The sequence below is a fragment of the Cupressus sempervirens genome, chromosome 8, assembly GCF_028749045.1.
Source record: "Cupressus sempervirens isolate cs-2001-9-10 chromosome 8, ASM2874904v1, whole genome shotgun sequence".
NCBI classification, from domain to species: Eukaryota; Viridiplantae; Streptophyta; class Pinopsida; order Cupressales; family Cupressaceae; genus Cupressus; species Cupressus sempervirens.
In genome coordinates, this window is record NC_143125.1 from 140939489 (window position 1) to 140946551 (window position 7063).

The window sequence follows — 7063 nt, forward strand, 5'->3', positions numbered from 1 at the left end:
AAACATGCGATAGAGAATGGAGATGGGGAGCCATGTGCCCATGGCAAGGATCTAGACAAGTCTGTTCCATCTTCCAAGGTGGGTCTACTTAGGGCACAATCTGCAAAATGGTCTTCTCTATTTGGAGTTAAACCAACTGGTAAGTCTTCTTTTCCACCAGTTAAAATACTCACTAGGTTGGAAAAGGGTTTATGTGCGATTGCAATTCTAGATGGGATTGTAGATCACAGCATTGCTTCTATGGCCTCAACCCTGGTGGGTAAGTTTATTGGGCAAAGGCCGAATATAGATATTGTTAGATCTTTTATGCATAAGAAATGGAACCTTAAGGGACAGGTCACTGTAACTGCGATGGCCACAGGTTTCTTGTCTTTTGAATTTTCTTGTAGTGAGGATCTATCAATCATTTTGTGTGAAGGACCCTAGGTTATAGGTCGCTCGACTCTGGTCCTCCAGAAGTGGTCTTCGAAGCTGGATTTGAATGATTGATTTTTTATGCAAGCTCCAATATGGGTTAGACTTCCAAACCTACCTTTGGAGTTTTGGAATGAGGATGTGTCTATGGGAGTGGAAAACTCCTTTAGTGAGCTTCTTTCCATAGATCTGGTAACTACATCTAGAAGAAGACTCACATATGCTCGTATCAGTATTGGAGTTCAGGAGGGAGATGATATGTTGGAGGTTGTGTGCTTCCATTCTAAGCTTGGAATGCATGTCTAGAAGCTAGATTATGAAAGTGTACCTTTGACATGCTTTCATTGTTTGAAATATGGTTAGAACGCTAATCAATGCCCTAAGGATAAAGCAAAAAAGAGAAAGAAAAAAGAAACTTCTAAATCTAGAAAAGAGAAATATATTTGGATAAAGAAGGAAATCAAGGATTGTCCTATGAATCAGGAGGTGATTTTGGAAATCCCTACTAAAGAAGTGAACAAACCAGACCAAAATGGATCCAAGGAAATACCTAATTCTCAAACCATAAAGGTGGCTATCCCAGCAAAGGAAATGATGGTCCTAGAGCTAGTTGTTCCCTAGGTTAATCAATTAGTAAGTGAGTCAGAAAGGGGAAATAAAGTGCTAAATAAGGAGATTATTAAATCATCATCTCAAGAGGAAAGGGTTCAGTGTGTGATACCCCTATAGGAAATTAGAAGGATCTCCTCTACAGTGGAGAGGAGGAAGGAGCAAAGATTGAATGATGAAGTGGAGGTTATGAGGGAAACTCAAGGGCATCAAGGAACCATAGAGGTTCCCTCATCTCCATTGAAGGATCATTCTGCTTCTTGTAATTTGGAAGAGAGGATTCTGGATATGGTAAGAATTTCTTCCCCTGGAAAGATTTCAAGAATAGTGGAATGGCTTGATGAAAAAAAGGGGAGTGAGATAAAGACCAAAAAGAAGAATAGTAGGGATCCTTCACCTGTGTCACCAACAACAACCAAAAGTCATGTAAGAGCAAATGTGGGAGTTAAACCAAAGTCAGTAGGCAGAAAGACTTCAAGCCAAGTCATGCAAGAGGAGACTAGAAGGAATTTGGTGGATGGGAGCCAAAGAACCATATTGGAGTGCTTTGTTAAAAAGAAATGAAGATAATATCCTAGAATATTAGGGGGCTAAATGGGGCCCATAAGCAGGAGGTAGTTAGGAATATGATTAGAGATCAAAGACCTAATTTTATGTTGATCAAAGAAACAAGAATGAAGAAGGATCTACTAGGTAAGATTTCCTTTAGCAACACCATGGCTGGTGAGGTGTAACGCCCCGCTCGGGAACCCAAGAGAAATAAACCTAACATGTTACAATGTTTATTGAACTATTTTTTTTTTTTAAAGTTTAAACAACATCAAGATAACATTAATGCGGAAGCAATATGAACATACACAACAAATACACATTTGCAATTACAAATATAGTTTCAATTCCTCAAAGGTTCCTTTACGTTGAGTCACATTTAATAATCTTAAATTAATTAGTTTAAGTTTCAAGTACAATGTCTCAAGATCATAAAGGAATAACAGATACATAGTCGCATAAGCAAATGCATAAGTATAAACAATACAATGAAAGTACATCCAATCAATAACATCCACTGCACATGTCGCAGGGTATGTGAAAATAGAAACTGTACAACAAAATACATGATAACATATATACTTCATCTGAAAAGAAGTCTCTGAGATAAGAAGTAAGAATGATAAAGGTACATCTTCTACAACGAACATCCAATAGCTGGCAATGTGAAGGGGGACCCAAATGGTAAGAAGGCACTACCTCCCGGCCGCGTGGTTACCTAGTCAGGCTTCCACTCCCACCGTGCAGGGAAGATAATGAACGATCCACAAACGGCTATCAAACATAAAACATTCCTAGGCATGGAATTCCTAATAGCCAAAACTACCTCAAAGGTAACACATGCTACTCAAGAAGATAAAATAAACCAGAAAGAAAGAACACTCAATCCAATACTGACATCACATAACCAAACATCATACACAAACCAATTATAAACCAAATACCAAGATCACAAGATAAAGTCAACAAAAGATAATCCTCCTCAAGTCAAAAACCACATGTCAAAAGTACAACATAATGAAACACCAATCATCATCAATGAAAGTAAGTAACCACAATAAACACATCCAACAATAGATACACCACCAACAATAAGTACACCACATCCAACAATAAGTACACCACCAGAGATACACAAAAACTACAGAGGAGACTTAGGCTACATACTAGGGAGTGTCATCACATGGCTGCTTGAGTTACCCTGGACTGATCTCTTAAGAGACCCCGGACCCTCAAGCGTTGAGTTACCCTGGACTGGTTACTATGAACCCCGGACCCTCAACATCACACATATGGAAACTAGAAAGCCCTCTCAAGAAGACGAGGTACTCATCTCATTCCCATCCTTAGTCTATACAAGCACTCAAGGCATGGGTAAATCAAAAATCTCTAACTTATCTTTTTAGTGTGTTTTCCCCCCCATAAATTTTAATTACTAGGTTATCACTTATTACATAACTTGCATTAGGTTACCCTGGTACTGACCACTTTGGGTCCCGGACCCCTATGCAAGCCACTCCCAAGTCACATACCTAGACAACCTCTCCTAAGCACATAAAAACACAGTTGTGTCCCATACCACAACACCCATAAAGATCAAACTTGGTTCCTTAACAGGCAACCTGATAACAAGATGGATCAAACTAAATCCAAATACACATAAATGCTCACAAAACAAATCTCATAAGTATAAACTCCAATTTGAATCACAAGAATCATCATAACATCTAGCCACATAATAGTATCCAAGAAATCTCACAAAACCTCTGGTGTACATCCTAGACTGGTCGACATCTAAACAACACCAAAATCCAAAAAGAAATATAGACAGTACATAGAAAACATCATAGTCTCACAATTGGATTTGATTGATAATATATTGTTGAATTAATGTAAGGTTTCAATTTTTCGTTTTCAATATAAGTTTCAATTTGCGTTTCAATGTATGTTCAAGTGTATATGATTCTCAGTATTACTCATACAATACACCCGTGTATTTGTTTGAATTAAGGTTTTAAATTTCCAGTTTAATACATGTTTTCAAGTAAGTAAGTTTTTCAGTTAACCTTCATAATTAACCCTTGCAAATAAACTCATTCTTGTTCATATAATAACATATCAAGACTTAGAAGTAATATTAATCATTTATTAAATTATTCGATTACTAAATAGAAATATTTCCCAATTCCATTAATAATTCAAATGGTTAAATAGTAAATATTATTAACCATATTAATTGCATTAATAAAATTAATAAACATTATTACATTTTAAAATTAATAAAAAAAAAATTAATAAACATAGCGTATTTTTTTAAAAGCCCGCTGGCTTTATAAAGGGCCGCCGGCCTCCCCTTAAAGGGGTTGCCGCAACCTGCGTCAGCAGCGTACGGCGCCGACAGGGGTTATAAAAAATTTCTTTTTTTATTTCTTTTTTTTATAATTTCATTTTTTTTTTTTTTTAAATTAATTTTTTTTTAATTAATTTATTTTATTTTATTATTATTATTATTATTATTATTATTATTATTATTATTATTTTCTTTTTTTTTTAACTAAGTCAAATTTCAATAATTTTGTTTATTAGAAGAACAACCCTTCTAATAAATTTAGATAAATTATTATATATGAAAATTTTAAGAATTGTATTATAATTCTATATTCTTTATTTTATAATATTTTTCTCAACGAACTTCATAACAATATTATTTTAATATATACATATTTTAATAACATTTACGATATTAATCTGATAGGAAAAATAAATTGAACCCTTCGAATTTTCAATCCTAAGATTTTCATTTCCAAAAACAAACCCCTTCCAAATTTAAATTTCTTAATTCCATTTTAATTCAAAACCCAAATTTCAATTTAATACTATATTTCTTTCAGAAGTAAAACAAGGTTTTCTAAATAGTTTTTCAATCCCGATTCCTAGAAGAAATCAAATCGTAAAAGATTTAGAAGAAAGGTAGCAAGATTCATTCAATAAAATTTGAGAAAGCAATTTCCAACAAGCACGAAGAAGACAAAGATCCGAAAGTGTTTCTAGAATGGTTCACAAACCCTACCTTGATCTGATGCTAATAATCTGGTGAAACCCTTGCTAATCCGAACCCTTCCAAGCTTCCAAAGATTTCTTTGCTCCCCTTTCCAAAAGTGTGTTCCCTGAAAACCTGTCCCCCTAATAATGACCCCAAAACCCTCTAATATAGAATTTAATTACCTTTAGGGTTTCTGTCTCCACAACTCTAAAATAATAATTATTTTATTTAATTAATTCTTCATGCACAATTAATTCGCTTTTAATTAAAATATTATTTTATTTTTCCTTCATGCACTTTAAGTGAACTGTTAAATTACTTTATTTAACTAGCCACTTGACTTCTATTTTAATCAATTTATAAATTATAAATCTCATGCGTACTTAATGCGATTAAATATCTTTATTATTTTCACTTGTTTAATCTTTTCAATTAATTTCTTTTATTTCCATCTCATGCATAAATCATGCGAACTATAATCTTTATGATAATAAAATATCTTTTCACTTTTGATTTCATTTTTAGAAACTTAATTGATAAAATATTTATTAACTTAAATAACAATAATATTTAGCATTTATTTAAAAATGCACTCTAAATATATTATTATTAAATTAAATAAATATAATCAATCACGTTCTAAATTTAAACTTTAACTTTTATCTCCAATATTTAATTCTCTCTTATTTAATTAATTAATTCATGCACAATTAATTTTCTTTTTAAATTAAAATATTCTTTTATTATTCCTTCATGCACTTTAAGTGAATTGTTAAATTACTTTATTTAACTTTCCACTTTACTTTACTTTAATAAATTTAATAACCTTTTTAAAATCTCATGCACACTTTCTTAGAATATCTTTATTGAGTTCACATGTTTTTTTTATCTTTTAAATTAATCTCTTATATTTAAAACTCATTCATGTGAACTTAAATCTTTTCCATAAATTAATATCTTTTCCTTTTTAATATATTTTGAATGTTTAATTTGATAAATATTTATTAACTTAAATAACAATAATATTTAGCATTTATTTTAAAATGAACTCTAAATATATTATTATTAAATTAAATAAATATTATCATGTTCTAAATTTAATCTTAAAACTTTTATCCTCCAATTCAATTCTTTATATTTAATTAATTTCTTAATTAATTAAATATAATTAAATATTCATAATATCATAATAATTCTCCATTAAATTAAATTATTAATTTAATCTATTAATTAGACTTAATTAATAGAAAATACGTCAAAGACTCACAAAACAACATACGCATAAAAATGCTCACGGGTTTTAAAAAGGGTTTACAGTCTGTTACGAGTCCTCTTTGCAGGACAAGTATTATAGGCTTATGGCTAGGATTGGACCTGATCATTATCTTCCTATTCTCACCATTTGAGTATTTGTAATAGGGCACGCTCATCCTGGCAATTCAGGGAAGTCGATGCCCGGTACCTACATCCTGCATAAAAGACGAGCATGTACATGTATATAATATATCTAAACTAAACAGACAATGGCGGGGAGTGGTTCATCGTGTAGATCCCGACTAGCAGGTGACTACGACTCCCTCCCTTAACCACATCAAACACGTAAGACAGAAAGATAAAATAAACACACACACCATACACATGCAAGTATGGGGTAAGTATAATAATCACAAATCTAAGATCAAATGCGTACATATAATAATGCATCTCTATCAATACAACATAATCATCATTAAAGACATCATGTTAACATTTTTATGAAAGAAACCACATTTACTAACTAGGATCATCAAAATACCATTAACAACACATGAATGAAACCAACTAAGCAATAATAACCGATGCATTTGTAATCAAAGTCATGAAATAATATCATAATAATGTAAATCTAGTATCTCTAAAACTAATCAATGCATAAAATTAGCTTAAAAGAATTTGACAATGATAATAGAATGTGAACTAGGGGCAGGCACTACATGAGGCCACTAATTCTAAGGGTGCGTTAGGAGGCCTACTTACTCTCTTTAACAATAAACATTTTAAAGTCAGTTCTATGTATAATGAAAGTAATATTTTGTTATGTAAAGTGCTCCATATGAATAGCAATGATTCATGGTTACTTTTGAATGTGTATGCCCCTAATTCTAAGAGGGAGAGGAAGGATTATTGGATTAAGCTTTGTTCTATTATTCAGAATAGTAATCTTAACAAAGGTATTATAATGGGGGATTTCAATTCTCCCCTTACTAATGAGGAAAAATTAGGGGGTCTAGCCTTGGATTTGGATAGCAAGTTGGATCTTTCAAATTTCATAAACAATTTGGCTCTCTTGGATGTTGATCTCTCGAGTGGGGTTTACACATGGTCCAATAGGCGAATAGGGAGTGAGTACATCTAGGTTCTCTTAGATAGAGCTCTCATCTCTCTAGATTGGTTGAACTCTTTCTCTTG